A 21636-nucleotide genomic window follows, 5' to 3' on the forward strand; every position below is an offset into this window, starting at 1 on the left:
GTTCAGTGGACTTCTGATAACGCCTAATTTCACGGAGTGCCACAGTTAACAGGCCTATAACGATGAGGTTTCTTCACCCCTCCTGTAGAGGGCGCAGTCTTGCGAGCGGCTTTTTTTTTTTTTTTTTTTTTTTTTTTTTTTTTTTTTTTTTGAGACGGAGTCTCGCTCTGTCGCCCAGGCTGGAGTGCAGTGGCCGGATCTCAGCTCACTGCAAGCTCCGCCTCCCGGGTTTACACCATTCTCTCGCCTCAGCCTCCCGAGTAGCTGGGACTACAGGCGCCCGCCATCTCGCCCGGCTAATTTTTTGTATTTTTTTTAGTAGAGACGGGGTTTCACCGTGTTAGCCAGGATGGTATCGATCTCCTGACCTCGTGATCCGCCCGTCTCGGCCTCCCAAAGTGCTGGGATTACAGGCTTGAGCCACCGCGCCCGGCCTGCGAGCGGCTTTTATAGCCAGTTGCTTCCTGGGTGCTTTACCACCGGCCAATTTGCTGGCAGTTGGCTTTGTACATGCCAAGGTATAGAGACTTCCTTACTTATACCCTTCTCCTTCGACTGGAGCTCGGCGAGGGAGAGGTGGCGTTGGCGTTGGAGAGCGACGGTGGCGTGGCAGCGACGGCGGCTGCAAACACAACTCGATAATTTCTTTTTTATTTTTGGAGACGATGTCTCGCCCTGTTGCAGGCTGGAGTGCAGTGGCGCGATCTCGGCTCACTGCAACCTCTGCCTCCGCCTCCCAGGTTCAAGCGATTCTCCTGCCTCAGCTTCCCAGGTAGCTGGGACTACAGGCGCTCACCACCACGCCCAGTTAATTTTTGTATTTTTGTTTGTTTGTTTGTTTGTAGTAGAGATGGGGTTTCACCATGTTGGCCAGGATGGTCTCGATCTTTTGACCTCGTGATCCGCCCGCCTTGGCCTCCCAAAGTGCTGGGATTACAGGCGTGAGCCACCATGCCTGCCCACGATAATTTCTTAATAGTAAAAAGGTCAGGGATGTGCTCAGAGCAGGGGGCCTGAGGAATGGTTCCTCTGTTTACAACACACCCAACAGGAATCTGGGATCACTGTGAGGAGAGGTACCAAAAACTGTGGCCTTCCTATGAACAAATGCCCTACATGTGAAGGGAAAGAATAATAATAAAATAATAATAGCGTCAATTCATCAGATAATGCGACAGTTTTAAATTGTATACATCTAACAACAGAGCTCCAAAATACATGAAAGCAAAAACTGAAAGAGTTGAGAGATAGACAAAACCACCTCAATTAGATTTTCCAACATCTCAATCACTGATAGATCAAGTAGAAAGAAAATCAGTAAGGATTTAGAAAACTTGAATAACACTACAAAACACCTTGACCTAATTGACATTTATAGACATTTCATCCAACAACAGTAGAATACATATGCTTTTCAAGTCCCCTCAGGACATTTACCAAGAAAACCTGTATTCCAAGTCATAAAACAAGTCTGGATAAAAGATTGAAATTCCACAATGTTCTCTAATAGCCAGAGAATTAACTTAGAAACCAAGAACAGAAAGATATCTGGAAAGTCTCTAAAAACGCCATTTATAATAGCATAAAAATATTGAACACTTAGGGATAAATTTGGGAAAAGATGTCAAATTAAAGAAGATCCAAGTAAATAGAAAGATGTGCCATTTGCATGGATTGCCAGACTCAATATTGTTGCATGTCAATTCCTCCACACATTGATTTAGTCATGCAATGCCATTCCAATCAAAATCTCAGCAAGTTTTCTTGTAAAAAATTGACAAGCTGATTCTAAAATGTATGTGGAGATTTTTTAAAAGGCCAAATAATTTTTTAAATAAAAAATAAAGTTGAAGAAATACTACTACCTAATTTGATTACCAATATAAATCTACAGAAACTAAGACAATGTTGTTTTGGCATAAAGATAACCATTTAGATCAATGGAACAAAAAGAGAGTTCAGAAATAGACTCACACATACATAGTCAACTGATTTTTTTTATTTTTAATTTTTTTGAGATGGGGTCTCACTCTGTCACCCAGGCCAGAGTGCAGTGGGGGTGACCTCGGCTCACTGCAGCCTACACCTCCCCGGCTCAAGGGATCCTCCCACCTCAGCCTTCCGAGTAACTGGGATGCGGGTACCCCCCACCACATCCCACTAATTTTGTGTATTTTTGGTGCAGACAGGGTTTCACTGTGTTGCCCGGGCTGGTCTCAAACTCCTGAGGTCAAACGATCCTTTCACCTCGGCCTCCTTCGGCCTTGGCCTCCCAAAGTGCTGAGATTATAGGTGTGAGCCACTGCACCCAGTCATCAATTGATATTGGACAAAGGTCCCAAGACAATAAAATGGGGAATGAATAATCTTTTCAACAAAAAGTGCTTGAACAATTGAATAGCAGTGTATTTTTAAACAATCAAAAAAACTTACCTCTTAACTTACAGAATATAAAAAAATCAACTCAAAATGGATCATAGGAGGGTTGGGCATGGTGGCTCACGCCTGTAATCCCAGCACTTCGGGAGGCCGAGGCAGGTGGATCACCTGAGGTTGGGAGTTCGAGATCAGCCTGACCAACACGGAGAAACCCCTTCTCTGCTAAAAATACAAAATTAGCTAGGCGTGGTGGCACATGCCTGTAATTCCAGCTACTTGGGAGGCTGAAGCAGGAGAATCGCTTGAACCTGGGAGGCGGAGGTTGCAGTCAGCCGAGATCATGCCATTGCACTCCGGCCTGAGCAACAAGAGTGAAACTCCGTCTCAAAAAAAAAAAAGTCATAGGCTTAAATGAAAGTTATCAAACTCAGATGTTTGTTGCCAAGAAGCCTCCACTCTCTCCACAGGGCTGCTCGAGTGTCCTCACATCATGGCAGCTGGCTTTAGTGACCCAACAGAGACAGCAAGAAGAAAGGTGCAATGCCTTGTATGACCTCACTTGGAAAGTGACACACTATCACATCTGCCATATTCTATTTGTTAGAAAGGTCACTAAATCCAAATTTCTCTCTAATGGGGAGAAATTAAGCTCTATATCTTGAAGAAGATACTTGGAAAAGTATCAAGGAATTTGTGGATATATTTTTAAACCACCATCTGGCCACAAATTATTTGTAATTTTCTACACAATATATATTCACTCCTTTCCTAAGGGTCCCAAAAGTCTCTTCTTATTTCAGTATCAGTTCAAAATCCAGAGTCACAGCATATAAACCAGGTCCAGAGGCAGACAATGCTTTTCAGGTGTATTTCCTTAAAGACAGCTTCTCGCAATCTGAACACCTGTGAACTGGAGCTAAATTATCTTCCCCAACATACACAGACACCCACACACACCACACAATGGTGGGATCGGCATACGATAAACACTATAAACACTCCTGTGCAAAAAGGGGAAAACTAGGACTGGTCCATAGTGGTTCTGAGACCCAGATAGGCAAAGTTTGGAGATTCTTTTATTAGGATTCATTCCTACTCATCCCCATGACTCTTGGTCCCTACCTTGGAGCTCTTGGTTCTGCTAAGTCATCCTTCGTTTTCCATGAGAGATAACTCATGTTTTTCAGCTGTGGAGTTTTCTGTCTGATTACAGCAGGTGGAATTTTGGGAATTCAAAAGTCTCTTCATTCATGTAGTCTTTGTCCCTTTCATTCCAAGCTGTTTCTGCCAATATGATTCTAAAATGTTGTGGGTCTCCTGTGAATCTTTTTGTGGTTCATTCCATAAGTCTAAGACAGCAGCCACAAACCTCTCTGCAACAAGGCCTTCTCAATATTGGGCTTCTGCTGAGGTGCAGTGCTCTTAAGCTTTTGAAAAGCGCCACTGTTTAGCCGGGCGCGGTGGCTCAAGCCTGTAATCCCAGCACTTTGGGAGGCCGAGACGGGCGGATCACAAGGTCAGGAGATAGAGACCATCCTGGCTAATACGGTGAAACTCTGTCTCTACTTAAAAATACAAAAAACTAGCCGGGCGACGAGGCGGGCGCCTGTAGTCCCAGCTACTTGGGAGGCTGAGGCAGGAAAATAGCGTAAACCCGGGAGGCGGAGCTTGCAGTGAGCCGAGATCCGGCCACTGCACTCCAGCCTGGGTGGCAGAGCAAGACTCCGTCTCAAAAAAAAAAAAAAAAAAAGAAAAGCGCCACTGTTTAATGGAGAGTATCTAGAAAGCATACCCTTAAAATCTTTACAGGACCTTTTGTCTTACTGAACGGTATTCTGAGGCTCTACCTTGGATCATTGTGACAAAGAATTTTACTTTGTCTTTAGACCATGTTTTCCCAGTAGTGCCCTAGATTTGATCTTTGCTCAGAATTCACTTCTTGGCCAGGCACGGTGGCTCATGCCTATAACCCCAGAGCTTCAGGAGGGCAAGGCAGGAGGATTGCTTCAGTCCAGGAATTTGAGGCTACAGTGAGTTATGATCATTCCACTGCACTCCAGCCTGGACCTCAGAGCGACGCCCTGTCTCTGAAAAAACAAAAACAAAACCCCAAAAACCGATTCTATGTCTTACATTTAGCCAGTTAGAGAGGCTGAAAATTTTCAAACCCCTCATATTCTGGTTCCTTCGTGTCCTTCATGTTGAATAGTTCTTGACTTATCTCTCTCCTCTTGCATTTTACTATGAACAATAAGAAGAAATCAGGAGATGCTTTCAACAGGTTGCCTGGAAATCTTTTTGCTAGATTATGCGGTTCATTTGGTACATTTTTACTTTCTACATTACCCCAGGTGACAGTGTTGCTAAACTTTTTGCTGCTCTATCATAATGACCCCTTTCCTCCAATTGACAGCAAGGTTTTCCTCACTTTCCTCCTTTGTACTCTCACTTACAATCTCCTCAAGGGCCTGAGGCTTCTTCAAGGTATTCAGACTTTTCACTAACACTTTCCTCCAAGGCTCCCCAATTCCAAAGCCACTTTCACATTCTAGGTTTTGGCTATGGCAGTGCCCCCACTTCTAGGTTACAAAATCTGTATGTTACTCATCAGAGTGTAACAAATTACCTGAAAACTTAGCAGCTTTAAAAGACAGACATTGATTATCTCACTTTTTTTTTTTTTAGACCAAGTTTTGCTTTGTCACCCAGGCTGGAGTGCAGTGGTGTGATCTCGGCTCACCACAACCTCTGCCTCCTGGGTTCAAACGATTCTCCTGCCTCAGCCTCCTGAGTAGCTGGGATTACAAGCATGCACCATGATGCCTTGCTAATTTTTTTTTTTTATTTTTTTATTTTTAGTAGAAACAGGGTTTCACCATGTTGGTCAGGCTTGTCTCGAACTCCTGATCTCAAGTGATCCACCCACCCAGGCCTCCCAAAGTGCTGGGATTACAGGTGTGAGCCACCACGCACGGTCTCTACTTCTTTAAAAAAAAAATTTTTTTAGAGATGGGGTCTAGCTATGTTGTCCAGGTTGGAGTGCAGTGGCTATTCACAGGGATGATCATAGTGCACTGTAGCTTCAAACTCCTGGGCTCAGGTGACCCTCCCACTTCAACCTCCCAAGTGGCTGGACTATAGGCTTGTGCCATCAAGCCTGGCTAAGCTCTACTTCTTGAAGGGAGGAGTATGAGAGAATTTGTGAACATGTGAACTTGTGAATCACTGTGAGTTTTCTTGGAGCATTTGGCCAAAGAGAATTAAAGGAAAAAGAAGTTATTTGCAGCTTTGATTATATGATTAAAAATAATTTATCTAGACTCAGGATGAGGCCAGTCAACCAGAGTAGTCATGACACAGAAACAGTTTGACTTTTTGAAATTTATTTATTTTTATGTTTATTTTTGAGACGGAGTCTTTCTCTGTTGCCCAGGCTGGAGTGCAATGGTGCAATATCGGCTCACTGCAACCTCTACCCCCTGGGTTCAAGCGAGTTTCCTGCCTCAGTTTCCTGAGTAGCTGGGATTACAGGTGCGTGCCACCACGCCTGGCTAATTTTTGTGTTTGTATTAGAGACAGGGTTTCACCATGCTGGCCAGGCTGGTCTTGAATTCCAGACCTCAAGTGATCTGCCTACCTCGGCCTCCTAAAGTGCTGGGATTACAGGCATGAGACACCGTGGCCAGCCTAACTGCAATTTAGAAGAAAGTTTGGAAATAAAACAAATTCAAGTCAGATTGTTGCAATTTTTGTATGTATCTCTGCCTTTTAACTTAAAATTACATTTGAAATTTGCACATTGTACCATCATGTCAAATGCTCAAAACTAACAATGATATCAGTATAACATGGATACGTCTCTTTTCATGCTGTTTTGGCTACACTGACTCTAGAAAACATTATATACTTGATATTAGATCTTCCTCTTTTGATCTGAGAGACCAAAATAGATGCCCCTTTATCAAGTAAGATAGATCCAAAGGTTAAGGGAAGTAAGCTGGCATAGCAAATTGCTAAATTCCTGTGGCTAAGGTCCCTAACAATAGGAGCTATGAACTCTGATTTAAAACCCAGACAACAGTCTGATTAGACAGAGGACCAGCCTTACAAATATTCTTTTCTCAGAAGCTACTGCAGACCTTAAGCCAGTTTCAGACAGTTTACAGAGGCTGTGCACAAATTGCCTTTGTGTCCTATAGTTCACCTTTTGATGTGGAGCCAATTCCACCTCATTTTAATGCCAAAACCTCACCCCAAAGTAAACGTGGCATGTATGTTACATACACGTTTACTCATTGCACATACACTCAGTTCCCCTCATAAATATGTATGGCTTTTCCCCAAATCTGCTGAATATGTATAACACAAACTCTGTGAAGCATAAAACCTAACCTGTCCTTCTCCTCCTTGAAGAAAGAGCAGGCTGGGTGAGGTGGCTCACACCTGTAATCCCAGCCCTTTGGGAGGCTGAGGTGGGTGGATCGCTTGAGCACAGAAGTTCAAGACCAGACTGGGTAACATGGTGAAACCCTGTCTCTACCAAAAATACAAAAATTAGCTAAGTGTCATGGTATGTGCCTGTGGTCCCAGCTACTTGGGAGGCTGTGATGGGAGGATGACTTGAGCCCAGGAATTCAAGGCTGCAGTTAGCTGTGATCACACCACTGCACTCCAGCCTGGGCGACAGAATGAAACACTGTCTCAAAAAAAAAAAAAAAGAAGAAGAAGAAGAAGAAGAAGAAGAAGAAGAAGAAGAAGAAGAAGAAAGAAGAAAGAAGAAAGAAGAAAGAAGAAAGAAGAAAGAAGAAAGAAGAAAGAAGGAAGAAGGAAGAAGAAGAAGGAAGAAGAAGGAAGAAAGAAGAAGAAGAAAGAGAAAGAAGAAAGAAGAAGAAGAAGGAAGAAAGAAGAAGAAGAAGAAAGAAGAAAGAAAGAAGGAAGAAGGAAGAAGGAAGGAAGAAGGAAGAAGGAAGAAGGAAGGAAGGAGAAGAAAGAGCTCCACTGGCCCAGGTTGGAGACTTTCTCTTCCCAGCTGCAAACTGATATCACCAATATAGCTCTCCTTTCTACTATCTAGCCATCCTGGTGATCTTCTGGATGACACACTCAAGCCTCATATCCATTTTTTTTTCATCCAACACATTCATCCCCTGTACCTCCACGCTAAAGAGAAAACATCTATGGGTGTGATTTGAAGGAAGAGTCCCTCGTCCATCCCCAGATGAGTATTAAGTCCCTAAACTCCAACATCAACTACTAGTCCAAGGAACAGAAATTCTCTTCTGTCTCTCCTGAATAAAGACTTTTATCAGAATATAATTTTCCATTTACACCTAACATTTCTAAAACACAGATATGACTATGTCTCTCTTCTGCTTAAAAATGGGAGCTTAAATGCCCCTCTCACCGCAATGCCTGATACAAAAAGCCTATGGACAGCCTTCAGGAAATTTGTGAATTCCTGGTATTTTATCATAGGTGTATTAGTTTGGAGAACAAGGCTATGGCTGTCAATGGATCCCCAAAGCAGTGTTATCAGCCTCCAGGAAAAAGGCCTGACTCAATAAGGGTAAGAGATTCATCACGATTTGGCTCCACCCTCTCTCACCCTCCACTCTCTCCTTCATATGTTTGTTGTTTCTTCGTTGGTTTGTTTAAGGGGGGATTACAGGCATGTGCCATTGCTCCCAGCTAATTTTTGTATTTTTAGTAGAGGTGGGGTTTCGCCATATTGGCCAGGCTAGTCTTGAACTCCTGGCCTCATGTGATCTGCCCTCCCTGACCTCCCTCCCTTCCATATCTAATGTTGTAGCTACAACTTGTCTTTTCCTATGCTATGTATACATTCATACTTCCTTGCTTTTACTTCTGCCCTTCCCCTCTCCGCTTTTTTTTTTTTTTTTTTGTGAGACAGAGTCTCATTCTCTCACCCAGGCTGGAGTGCTGTGGAGCGATCTCAGCTCACTACAACCTCCGCCTCCTGTCCTCAAGTGATTCTCCTGCCTCAGCCTCCGGAGTAGCTGTAGAATATCCTTTCCCTTTCTTTTCCAGGAAAAGTACTAGGCATGCCTTGGAACTCAGATCAAACGGTGTATCCTGGTAGAATCAATGATCTAAGCTCCAATACACTTTGTATATATGTCTGGCATAGTTCTAATTAGTTCTTCACTCATCTGATTAACCCCGAACTAAAATGATCTCAGAGTAAGAATGGGTCTTATTTAATTCGTGTCTCCAAGGCCTAGCACAGATTATACTAGGCACTACTGGTTGTTGGGCGGGAGGATAGGTGTCAGCATGGACCATTGCCCAACAGAACAGGAACACATCTCCCTCTGAGCATGCCTCCTCAGACCCCCTACTCACCCAGGACCATTTCTGCTCAGCCTGATTCTTCTGCTCTCTGGGCTCTGTAGTATTTGCATTAGTATTTGTATTTGCAGATTTTACTGACCAGTAACTCAAAACTAATTTTGGAGACCAACATTGCCAATTTAAAACGTTTCCAAGAAAAGATGTTTTTTAAAACCTGTCACTGGCTGGGCGCAGTGGCTCACGCCTGTAATCCCAACACTTTGGGAGGCTGAGGCAGGTGGATCACCTGAAGTCAGGAGTTGGAGACTAGCCTGGCTAACAAGGAGAAACCCCATCCCTACTCAAAATACAAAAATGAGCTGGGTGTGGTGGCACATGCCTGTAATCCCAGCTACTCGGGAGGCTGAGGCAGGAGAATTGTTTGAACCTGGGAGGCAGAGGTTGCAGTGAGCCAAGAGCAAGACTCCATCTAAAAAACAAACAAACAAACAATCACCTACTTTCTCCATAGTTTTATAAAAGTCACTTTAATACCTCAAAAATAAGAAGGGCCTTGTCTCAGTCTAGATGACAGTCCTTTGAATTAAATGTATTTAGCATTTCAAAAGCTTACCACATTGACCTCATTTTTTCATTCAGTGGTGAAAAGTTTGTCCTAGTTTATCAGTTCTAAAATGTTTGGAAGCCATTGATATAGACTTTTGCTTCTGCAAGGCAGCTCCTGCGTTCTTCCTGACTCAGGAATTAGTTTCAGGTCTCTTGACAGGAATAAAGTCCTGCACGATGTCTCCCCACAGTTTCTTTTTGTGGATATGGAGAGAAGTACCTAAAAACAAGAGACCAACTAATGCATATTGAACAGTCTGTGCTAGTCACTTGACTTGGGATGGGGGCAAATCTGAGTTGACAAACTCAGCTCAGAAATAAACTACTCTGGACAAGAAGTATCTTATACAGCTTTGCAGCTCCCCAAGACTTAAGAACTAAAAGATGCTAGTTTATGGGAAGAATGAATGAATGAATGATGAATGAGTGGGTGGATGGATGGATGGATGGATGGATGGATGGATAAGTAGATGGATGAAATTTGAGTCCTGAATATCCAGAGAATCCCTGTGGAAGGAAGTTAGAAGTGGTATGTTGCAAATTAAATGAGTCTTTTCCAGCCTCAGCTTTTCATAACTACTTCCTGGGGCACAGCGCCTTCTAGTGGAAATCCAGATGTGCTGCCTCCTCCCTAGACGCCCTAAACATGGGCCCTTTGACGACCCCCTCCCAGATCACCATCTCCTTACTGTGAAAACCTCAATGACACCCCCGTTGATGAGGCTCAGTAGATTTAGGCAGGTCCCTTCTAGTAACCCAAGTACTCACAAGATGAACAATGAAGAATTCCATTAGAGCTTTAGGCTGGAGTAGCACTTCTCAAACTTTCCTGTGCAGATGAATCACTTGGAGAGGACCTTGTTAAAAATGAAGATTTTCGCTGGGTAATTCTGAGTTGTGGATCAAGATTCTGGATTTTAAACAAGACTTCCAGGACCAGAGCCTGCTGGTCCAGTGGCATATGGCTGCTACTGCGGCTGCTCAACACTGTGCCCCTGTGGGGGCTGGCAGCTCCCAGATATACAAGGTATAACCAGGAAGTATAACCAGGAAGCCATGGGGTTGATGGTTTAAGCAGACAATCTGAAGCTTGTAAATTACTGTTGTCCCTTGTAAGGTTTGCCCTTTGAAGTCTACACACTCCTACCAAAAAAAAATATTGTTTTTCTTTTGCTGGAATGTTACTTATAAAACATTTCTGGCATTGTAATTGAAATATTTGCATCTTAAAAGACTCAGTGGTGACATTTTTCTCTTTGAAGGTGGCTTTAAAAGCAGTCAAAAGTTATTTCAAAATAGAATGTGATTATAAATATTGAGGTGGATGTACTCATATGGCTTATAAATTAACCCTGAAAATAATCTCCAAATAAGAATTCCAAAAATATTTTGGGCAGCTGTTTGGAGAAAGTGGAATGCCTGATTTGAAACACAATACTCATTTGGATGTTTATGTTCCAGGGTGCTCATTTTTAAGGAGTTGATTTCATTATGTTATATTCCCATCTACTGTATTATTTAAGTAAAACTTCAGTAGGGCTTAGTAAGTGCCAGGCACTATTGCTTTACAAATACTCATTGATTTAATCTTCATAATAATCCTTTTACAAATGAGAAATCATTTTACAGTCATTTTACAAATGAGGAAACTGAGGCATGGAGACATGTTGATCCCCCAGGGTCACCCAGTTAGTAAGTGGATGAGTTGGGATTCAAATCTTAAGCAGCCTACTTTCGGGGGCTAGAGGCTTCATTTCTAAGCTATGCTAGCTCCCCCAACAGAGACAAAGTCTCACTATACTGTCTAGTCTGGTCTTGAACTCCTGCGCTCAAGCAATCCTTCCACCTCATCCTCCCAAAGTGCTGGAGTGACAGGCATGAGCCACCGTCCCCAATTTAGGCTACTCCTTAATTAGAGTTAGGACTGGTCTAGTACTGTCAACTACTGTACCTCAGGGTCTCTCAGATGGCAGGGAAAAAAAGTCAAAGTGACTTAGAGGTTGGAAACCTGCAGAAATTCACAAATCCAACCAAGATGGGAACAACTGGAGCTGGAATGTGTGAACAGGGTGCTCTTATACTGCCTACCTCTTTCCGGGCACTGAGACCTAGAGAAGAGTTCCAACCTCAAGCTGGAAGTGACAAGAGGAAAGATTACATTCCCAAAATCAGAAATCATAAAACAATTTTAAAAGCAAGAGACCAACAGGAAGGGGGTGCTGACTGATTGCTCAGAGAGAGTGTCCCAGGGCAGCAGGGTCTTGATGAGGTCATTCCAGGCCAGGGCCTCCAGCTCTTGGCTTTGCCAGCCCAGACACTCCATTTTGTCTGTGTACCTAGAGATAAGTAGGCATAAGGGAAATTAATTATGCTAACCAGACTCTTAAGAATCTAAACCAAAACACCCACAGTTAGGAGAACAGTGCCAATAAGCTTGTTCAAAGCAATGCTTTTTCCTGTAGGGAAGTCATTATCAAAGTCTGTTTTGTAAGGAAAATTGACTGACCTTAAAAGACGATGTTATGAAATGTTGAGAACCGGATGCGCCCATCTCCTGGACTACTGTGTAGCTGCCAAAAAGGCCATTAGTCCGAAGTGCAGGAGAGCACCCTCCCCTGGTGTCACTCTTCCTGCAACTAGGTCACAATACAACATTTTCAGTACAGCTTTCTTCAGCATTCCTGACCTCAGACATGGATGGCTAGCAGGTTATCTCAGATGATGAATGTTTGTGATTTTTGTTTTATTAATTGACTCTTTTTTTTTTTTTTGAGACAGGGTCTTATTCTGTTGCCCAGGCTGGAGTTCAGTGGCATGATCATGGCTCACTGCAATCTCCACCTCCCGGGCTCAAGCAATCCTCCTACCTCAGCCTCCTGAGTAGCTGGGACTACAGGTACACGCCGCCACACCTGGCTAATTTTTGAATTGTTTGTAGAGACAGGGTCTCACCATGTTGTCCAGGCTGCTCTCAAACTCCAGAGCTCAAGCAATCCTCCCACCTCGGCCTCCCAAAGTGCTGGGATTACAGGCATGAACCACCATGCCTAGCCTCTTGGTTGACACTTTTTCCTTGTAGTACTCTTAGAGAGTGGCTCCTCCTGACTTTCTCCTCAGGGTGTGGGAGCAGTTCATTGCCTACCCAAGCACCTCAGCAGGGCAGTGGGGGCAGGTCTTCAGGGGAAAAGCCAGAGCCTTTCCTAGCATCCCACCTTGACACCTTATTCCAGTTCACAGATTGAAATCTGTCAAGGTAGTTATTTGGTGAGGGGCTGGAGGAATATAAGCCACCACCTTCCTGTTGGCCAGTTCTTTTTTTGTTGTTGACGATGTTGATTTTCTAGACATATAACTCTTGAATCAGTCATCCAAAGCTTGGCAAGTTCTCAGGCTCACCTTTCCCCATTCTATTTTGCACAGAACACTCTTGTGGTCTGAGCCGTCCTGTTGTGCGTCATTAAACCCACCAAATGTAGGGAACTGGGAGACTGGAGACCTGAGGAGATTACAGCCCCCCAGCAGTGCCTTGTCTTTTTATTACTATTATTATTATTATTATTGAGACAGGGTCTTGTTCTGTTGCCCAGGCTGGAATGCAGTGGTGTGATCTCAGCTCACTGCAACCTCTGCCTCTTGGGTTCAAGCAAGCCTCCTACCTCAGCCTCCCAGGTAGTTGGGACTATAGGCACAAGCCACCATGCCCTAAGTTTTGTATTTTGGGTAGAGACAGGGTTTCGCCATGTTGCCCAGGCTGGTCTCGAACTCCTGAGCTCAAGAGATCCGCCCGCCTCGGCCTCCCAAAGTGCTAGGATTACAGGCGTGAGGCCAGTGCCTTGCTTTTAAGTGCTGTTCCGTCATTCTTTACTGATTGATTGTGGGTAGAGGGGGCGCAACCCCATTGCAATGTCTATCTCTCCTGGGAATGATCTCGGATTTGCCTTGCCACCCTCAGGATAGCTGAGAGGAGCTGGAGAGGCTCATTCCTCAGTCCCCTGTCATTCCCTCCTTGACAGTGACATAGCTGCCACCAGCTGCCTGAAAGTCAAATCCAAAACTCAGTTCCATTTTGCCTAATGCCAAATGACAGACCTGAATTTGTTGAGTTTGGGTTTTTTAGGTCCACATAAAACAAGCAAAGAAAATGTGCTTAAACTTGAGGTAGGTTAGGGAAAAACCCTCCAGGAGAAAACCCCCTCTCACCTAGGAGACTGTGGAGACGGAGGCCACAAACCTCTCATTAGCACCCCTCACAGTGGCTACAGGAACCAGCACCTCTAGTGCAGTCACATTTTTCACTTGTCATGGGATGTGAAGCAAGAATGATTCAGCGTATGGTCTAATCTGCATTCTTCTAACCCTTAATTAATGCTTGCACATTGTTCCTGTCACCCGTTTGTCCCCAAAGTATTGAGGTTTTAGCTAGTGTGAGGTTTTTTTAGAGGACCCAACATATGATTTGATCATTCATAAGGGTAAAATAAAGAGTACCACACAGAAGCTACACAAAAAGAAAATAATCACATATTGGGGAAGGTAGGGGATGACTGATTCACTAGCAGATGAAAAATTAAAAACAGAAAGGAACGCCCCAGAGTGTCCACGGAACTTTTTGTGTACACTTAATTGTCTATTATAATTTCAGCTCTGGCCTTACGGCAAGTAGCAGCTTTTAGAGTTAGCTTCCCAGAAGAACGTGGCTTTCCCAGTCCAAAAAGACGCCCTTGCCGTGCCATTGTTCTCACAATGCCGTGACTCGGATTCGAACCGAGGTTGCTGCGGCCACAACGCAGAGTACTAACCACTATACGATCACGGCGAGCTACCGGGACGCCACGGCGAGCAGGTGACCCAGTGTTGCCCTTCTCGTCTAGATAGCGGCCATTCCGGCTTTCCTAAGCTTCCATTATCTACCAGGTTCCTCTGGCACCCACGTTCACCCGCAACAGCAGCCGGGAGCGCTGTGGACTCCCTAGCCCGGAGTCTCCTCTTGGTTGTACACACGGACCGCAAAAGAAGGGACATGAAAGCGCTTTGCAACCAAAAGATTCCTATGAGTCCGGGCCTGCAATGCTGTGAAGCCCCTGGGGAACGCCCGAATGCTGACCTGAAGTCTCTCTGATGCTTACCATGCCCTGGCTATCACGCTAACTGAACGACTTTAGCTGGGACTGGAGCTGTCTCTTAAATTTTACAAGAAGGAAAATCAGTTCTGACCCACCACCACAAAACTTCCTTGAGGGCGGGATAAGGGGAACCCTGAGAGCAGCCTCCAAGGTGGAGAAACCGGGGTATCTGGTCCTGAGGCAAGTGTGGACCAAAATCGGGCGAGCAGAGATTAATGCGCCTGCGTGCCCTCAGATGGCTGCGAGGGTGGAGATAGGCGAGAACAAACAGTGACAAATCAATGACATTGCAAGGGGGCGGGGCTTTCAACAGAGAAGAGGTCAGGCGACAAATGGAGGCCCCGTGTCCCCAGTAGCTCGCCGTGATCGTATAGTGGTTAGTACTCTGCGTTGTGGCCGCAGCAACCTCGGTTCGAATCCGAGTCACGGCATTGTGAGGACAATGGCACGGCAAGGGGGGCTACGTTTTATTGTGCAAATCTGTTTTTTAATCCTGAGTTCACAACATTGTGGAAAATGGACCCCGATCCCATTGTGACATTTGAGAGCGACGTTTACGCTGGCTCTGGCTAAATTGAACTTTGGAAAGATACAGGCTTCTGGGTCCTCTGAGCCTGGGCGCGTTCTTGAAGACAAAGCACAGAGCACTCGCCAGTCTAAAGAGTGTTGTAGACGTATGTATAAATTTCCACGGAAGCCCTGGTAGCAGATTCCTAATGATAGGAAAAGAAGGCTTAGCAAAGGAAGTGAGGATCAAAGTAGCTCTTAAAGGCACAGTGAGAATTTGTCAGGCAGCCAGGATAAAGGGAGTCTTGAAAAGGAAAAATCTTTTCTTTTCTTTTTTCTTTTTTGAGGTGGAGACTTGCTCTGTCACCCAGGCTGGAGCGCAGTGGCTCGATCTTGGCTCACTGCAACCTCCGCCTCCTGGCTTCAAGCGATTCTCCTGCCTCAGCTTCCCGAGTAGCTGGGACTACAGGCATCCGCCACCACGCCCGGCTAATTTTTTTTTGTATTTTTAGTAAAGACGGGGTTTCACCAAAAAGGAAAGGTCTTAATTCCTCTTGATAAGTCTTCTGTCTTCTTTGTAAGTCCCCACCCCAACAACGCCCAAAGGCTCTAGCCTGACAGGTAGTTGGCGCTTCTCAAGGACGTGTTGAGTGAATGAGTGCAATTGAGGAATGGGGAACGACCCTGAAGGAGGGCCAAGAGATGAGCTGGAAAAGGCAGACAAAGTTTCTGCCGTCCAAGGGTGAGGGTGAGGAGGGCCGGAGTGAAAAATATTTAAATCGTGTTTAGCAAGATCCCTCCAGCGGCTCTGCACAGGGAAAATTGACGGGAGCGGGTGACACTGGAGAGGCAGATGCTCTCTCTGGAATTCGCTTGTTAAATACCAATGGTACATTCTGAGTTTAGCAAATAGCCAGTGCCTGCTGTGTACTCGGCCGGTTCTAGGCGCCGTGGGGGCGAGAGCATTGGTGGACAATAATTAAAATAGGACTTAGTCCCTGCTGCCGCCCTGGGACACAGCCTAGGTGGGCACCTGGCATAGCGGGGACATTGAGGAAGGAGGAGTCAGGGCGGTCAGGGAAGTATGAGAGGCTGGAAGGGAGTGGGTGTTGGCAAGATGGGGAGATGCGTTTGTTGATTTTTTTTCTACGTGGAACCCGGTTCTAGGGCGTCCACAATCTCCACAGAGGCGGCATTGGGTCACCGCTGGAGGATGCAGGAGGGAGGACCCGTGAGGAGCGCCCCCTGCAGGCCCGGAACCCTCCAAGGTTCGCGGCAAGGGTCTCCGGGGCATAGGAAATGGGCATCCCCCAAGGCGAGTCTGAGTTCCGCCCAGCCCCATTCCTGGATGCTCACGCCGTCTCCCCTAAACTCCCACTGCGCTCACAGGGAGCCCAGGTCAACATCACCACCGCCCGTGGCTAATGGGCCAAAACAGAGGAAGAAAAGCAACTGGAGGAGTACAACGCGCCTGCGCGTTATCAGACTCAGCCACAGGCTGGAACCCCGCCCCAGAAGTACGCCATTTCATGACGCGCAAACTGGGAAGGCCTATGACTATTGAAGAGGATAATCGGAAGCGAAATTCTACGGGTCCCCGGTAGCTCGCCGTGATCGTATAGTGGTTAGTACTCTGCGTTGTGGCCGCAGCAACCTCGGTTCGAATCCGAGTCACGGCATTGTGGAAACAATGGCACGGCAAGGGGCCCGGCGTTTTTTTTTCCACTTGTTTGTAACATTTTATATAAATGATAATTCACTTTCTTGAAACGAACCAATGTTTCTCTCTCCTTTGAAAACTGAGCCACTCCGAGGATCGCCACCTACAGTAACTCTCATGATGCAGCTTCAGGCCAAGTGATGCAGCTTCAGACCAATTTTCCTCGGAGTGAAAATTGAGCCACTCCGAGGATCGCCACCTACAGTAACTCTCTGATGCAGCTTCAGACCAAGCAGTTATAATCCATTTCTTACCAAATATCGTTCTCTGAATCATTCCACACCAGCAAAACAGCTCCCCCATGACCTTGTGATTTTTTTTCTTTTCATGTACATTTTTTATTGAGTCATTGATTTTTATTTATTTATTTATTTATTTTTGAGACAGAATCTCTCCCGTCGCCCAGGCTGGAGTGCAGTGGCGCGATCTTGGTTCTCTGCAGCCTCCGCCTCCCGGGTTGAAGCGATTATCCTGCCTCAGCCTCCCAAGTAGCTGGGACTACAGGCGTGCACCACCACTCCGGATAATTTTTGTTTTTTTGGTTTTTTAATTTTAAAAAAAATTGTTTTTGAGACGGAGTCTCTGGGCGTTTACTTTTAAATAGGGAATACATGCACAAAAGTCTACTAAAAAGTACATCTCTTTTTCATTTTTCACCCTATCCACCAATTATTTTCAGTTTCTGCTATGTCTTTCCACAACAGTCCTTGTATGAACACATATTTATATATGCATATACGTATGTGAATGTATTCCTCCTTGCTTTTTGCATAAAAACAATGTGCTCTCGCTTGCCTGCTCTTTTTTTTTTTTTTTCTGAGGTGATGGAATGTGAACAGAACATGAGGTGATAGGTTTGTATAGGTAGGCAATCTCCCTTTACTGAGAAGAGTTCACATACCCTGAGGGGTGTGAATCTCTACCTATTTCTGGTCTTGTTCCTCTTTTTCCCAGGCCCTGACTCCAGGCTGGGGAGATGGGGAAACAGTTTGTGTTGGTAAGATAGGGGAAAGGCACTCTTTACTATACCCAATATAAACCTTTGGATGGGAGCCTGGGCTCTGTTAGGAAGCACCCGTATTTTGATTTCAGGTGGGAAGGGCAGGGAAGCATCTTGAATTTGGAGTAAGATAGAGGAACTTGACTTGGCAGGCCGTTTGGAGACTCTCCACTCCCCATGTCCCCCTTCTCTTATTATCGGGATCCAACTTTAAGTCACAAACCACTACAGTTAGAAAACTCAAAATTCAAGCTCATTGAAGGTGAGACTGGATCTTAACATATGTTTGTGTTCCAAGCACACAGTCTCTCCATAAATATTTGAACAGTGGTTTCTTATGGAGTCCGTAATGAGTGAAATGGCCAGGTTTGCTTTTTTTTTAGAGACAAGGTCTTGCTCTGTCACCCAGGCTGGTGTGCAGTGGAGCAATCTTGGCTTACTGCAGCCTCGAACTGCCCTCAAGCAATTCTTCTACCTTGACCTCCCAAAGTGCTAGGATTATAGGTGAGAGCTGCTGCATTTTAAATTGTGTCCTTTCAACACAGAATCATGTTATTTTCATATCAAATAGAAATAGTCTGTATTTCCACTAAAAAGAAAAGTGTGTGCTCCTACTTTTCTAGTAATTTGTAGCCCTTTTAGGTCTTTCTTTTTTTCACTTTTACTATCCTTGATAGGGACATGACCGGGAGAAATAGTGCACTTTCCTCTTAACTCTATAGTAAGGAGGGAAGAAAAAAAGAAAGTTGGTAAAAGTAACTGACTTGGGGCTTCAGTGAAATCCTAGGAAGGACCTAGGACAGTCTTTGGAGATGCGGGCTCATCTGAAACCGGTCAGGCTAAGGATTTAGACTTGAAATATGCACAACTTTAGGACGTTAAGAGGGGAAACAAGAATGCAACCTGAGGCTGCTCTGGGCACACTGCCTATGCGGTAGCCCTGCTCTTAAAAGGAGCAGTATCTCTGTGTTGTATTAAATTTATTTAAGTTATTTATATTAAGTAACCATTTTAAAATTACAGGCCAGGCACGGTGGCTCATGCCTATAATTTTGGTACTTTGGGAGGCCGAGGCAGGAGGATCATTTGAACTCAAGAGTTTGAGAGCAGCCTGGGCAACAGAGTGACACCTCATTTCTGCAAAAAAAATCAAAATATTAGCTGGGCATGGTGGTGCATGCCTGTAATTCCCAGCTACTGGAGCAGCTGAGGTGGAAGGCTCGCTTGAACCCAGGAGGTTGAGGCTGCAGTAAGCCGTGATCACACCACTGTACTCAGCCTGGAAGACAAAGTGACAGTCTGTCTCAAAAATAAAATAAAATTACAAAGTAAAAAGTCAATTTTAAAATACCGTTCCCAACTAAAAGGAGTAAGATTTCTTTCAAGAAATGACTGATTCTAAGTCTGCAGCAGGGGAAGTACAAAGTGATTCTGGAACATCTTGTGTGAGAAAGCATGGAAAAGCTTAAACATTAATGGGACCAAGTCAAAAGGACATAGGAGGCCGGGTGCTGTGGCTCACGCTTGTAATCCCAGCACTTTGGGAGGCTGAGGAGGGCGAATCACCTGAGGTCGGGAGTTTGAGACCACCCTAGCCAACATGGTGAAACCCCATCTCTACTAAAAATACAAAAATTAGCTGGGTGTGGTGGCAGGCGCCTGTAATCTCAGCTGGTAAGGAGGCTGAGGCAGGAGAATCGCTTGAATTTGGGATGTGTAGGTTGCAGTGAGCTGAGATTGTGCCACTGCACTCCAGCCTGGGCGACAGAGCAAGACTCCCTCTCAAACAAAACAAAACAGAAGAAGGACACAGGAGCCTCTTGAAAAGGCTCCCAATAGCCAAATTTGGGGTAATTTGGGCATCAAAAAGAATAATAATGTGATCGTAATGGATTATATCATGTTGAATTTAAAAAACTTTCACTCCATGGAGATGGAGGTTGGGGGAGAGGTAAGAAAGCTCTCCTTTACAGAAGAATGCCAGCTAGGGACAGTCAAGCTGGGAACTGTGTCAGGCAATCCTGCCTATCTTTTTTTTTTTTTTGAGACAAAGTCTCACTCTGCTGCCCAGGCTGGAGTGCAGTGGCATGATCTCGGCTCACTGCAACCTCTACCTCCCTGGCTCAAGCAATCCTCCCACCTCAGCCTCCTGAGTAACTGTGACTACAGGCTCACACCACCACACCTGGCTAATTTTTTTTTGTTGTTAGAGATGGGGTTTCGCCATGTTGCCTAGACTGGTCTCTAATTCCTGAGCTCAAGCTCTTGAACTCCTGATCTCTTGGCCTGGAAATGACCTTTCGCTCCTTTGCTTCTTCTGTCCAAATCCTACCAGCTCAGGGCTACCTCCTGTCCTGCATGAAGCCTGCATAAGGCCGCTCACCTTGGCCTCCCAAAGTGCTGGGATCATAGGCGTGAGCCACTGCACCTGGCCCCATTTTATTCCTAAATAAGATAGCTATGAAGATTCTAAAAAGCAACATACTTTCCTCCAATTTGCCCACAAGGAATTTCCTTGTGGAACTTAACCATCCCTCTGAGGCTTATTATTGAATATGATATGCATGTGAGACAAATGCATATCTGATTGTTTCCTCTGCTCTGTTGTTTCACTAAACCAGACTAAGGCATAAGTGACTATTCCTCTAGTCTCCTCTCACGTGTATATTGTGTATTCAGTGAAAGGCTAACCAGAGACTTAAAAGAATACAACCATTTGTCTCTCATCTACCTATGAACTGGAAGCCCCTCCCTGGCCTCCAGTTGTCCCACCTTTCCAGACCAGACCAATGTACATTTTATACACATTGATTGGGCTGTGGCCATCTTGGGCACATGTCCCCAGGACCTCCTGAGGCTGTGTCATGGGTGCATCCTTAACCTTGGCAAAATAAACTTTCTAAATTAGTTGAGACCTGTCTCAGATATTTTGAGTTCATAGAATTATAGAATTAGAGAGTCACGATTTTGCAATCCCCAGTGTAATAGCAAATGTAAGTATAGATCATCAATGTGGGGGACAAAACCGCGGGGTAAAATGTTGCTTGAAGAAAACAGCTAAAAGATCTCAGAATATCATTCCACAGCTTTCTTTACATTGTAAAGTGGAGAGATCTGGTGGACTCCAGCTTAACCAAGTGATCAAGCCTAGAATCACCAATAAAGGGACAAATGGGCATTATGGGTCTTCTGGTGTAACACACTAAAAAGTCCACAACATCCCCTACGTAGTGCTCCTTTCAGAAATGTGTCACCTGAATCTAACCATGAAGATACTATGGAAAAGTCCAGAATGTGGGACATCCTACATGATAATTGGCCCGGATATTTCAAAAGGATAAATGTGATGAAAAACAAAACTAGCAACAAAAGAGTAAGGGACTGTTCAAAATTAAAATAGACTAAAGGAACTTAGCAAACAAATGAAATGGGGAACCTTAATTAAATCTGGAATCAGGGCTGGATACAGTGGCTCACACCTGTAATTCCAGCACTGTGGGAGGCCGAGGCAGGCGGATCACCAGGTCAGAAGTTCGAGACCATCCTGGCTAACATGGTGAAACCCCGTCTCTACTAAAAATACAAAACTAAAATTAGCCGGGCGAGGTGGCAGGCGCCTGTAGTCCCAGCTACTCGGGAGGCTGAGGCAGGAGAATGGCGTGAACCCGGGAGGTGGAGCTTGCAGTGAGTCCAGATTGTGCCACTGCACTCCAGCCTGGATGACAGAGCGAGACTGTCTCAAAATAATAAATAAACAAACAAACAAACAAACAAACATCTGGAATCAGGAAAAAAAAAAAAACTGTAGGGAGTTTCTCTGAGACTACTCTGGCTCAGGAGGCTGCCTGAAGGAAAATTTTAAAATGTTTTAAAAACAGAAAAAAGGCCGGGCGCGGTGGCTCAAGCCTGTAATCCCAGCACTTTGGGAGGCCGAGACGGGCGGATCACGAGGTCAGGAGATCGAGACCATCCTGGCTAACACGGTGAAA

General features: G+C 45.0%; 1 long non-coding RNA gene and 4 other non-coding genes across 5 annotated transcripts; 3 read left to right on the forward strand and 2 right to left on the reverse strand.

Moving 5' to 3' along the window:
- The first annotated feature begins 990 nt into the window (after positions 1-990).
- Positions 991-1120, forward strand: LOC117071910. Its single transcript, XR_004432635.1, has one exon. It is a non-coding gene; the product is annotated as a small nucleolar RNA SNORA11 (small nucleolar RNA).
- Positions 1121-11500: 10380 nt separating this feature from the next.
- LOC117069246 lies at positions 11501-14609 on the reverse strand. The gene is made up of 3 exons (XR_004431464.1): positions 14516-14609; positions 11804-11933; positions 11501-11633 (listed from the first exon to the last, which is right to left on the reverse strand). It is a non-coding gene; the product is annotated as an uncharacterized LOC117069246 (long non-coding RNA).
- On the reverse strand, positions 14042-14113 carry TRNAH-GUG. Its single transcript has one exon. It is a non-coding gene; the product is annotated as a tRNA-His (tRNA).
- Positions 14610-14779: 170 nt separating the features above from the next.
- Positions 14780-14851, forward strand: TRNAH-GUG. The gene has a single exon. It is a non-coding gene; the product is annotated as a tRNA-His (tRNA).
- A 1683-nt stretch (positions 14852-16534) lies between these two features.
- Positions 16535-16606, forward strand: TRNAH-GUG. The gene has a single exon. It is a non-coding gene; the product is annotated as a tRNA-His (tRNA).
- The last annotated feature ends 5030 nt before the right edge of the window (positions 16607-21636 follow it).

The sequence above is a fragment of the Trachypithecus francoisi genome, unplaced genomic scaffold (assembly GCF_009764315.1).
Source record: "Trachypithecus francoisi isolate TF-2019V2 unplaced genomic scaffold, Tfra_2.0 Lachesis_group3, whole genome shotgun sequence".
Lineage (NCBI taxonomy): Eukaryota > Metazoa > Chordata > Mammalia > Primates > Cercopithecidae > Trachypithecus > Trachypithecus francoisi.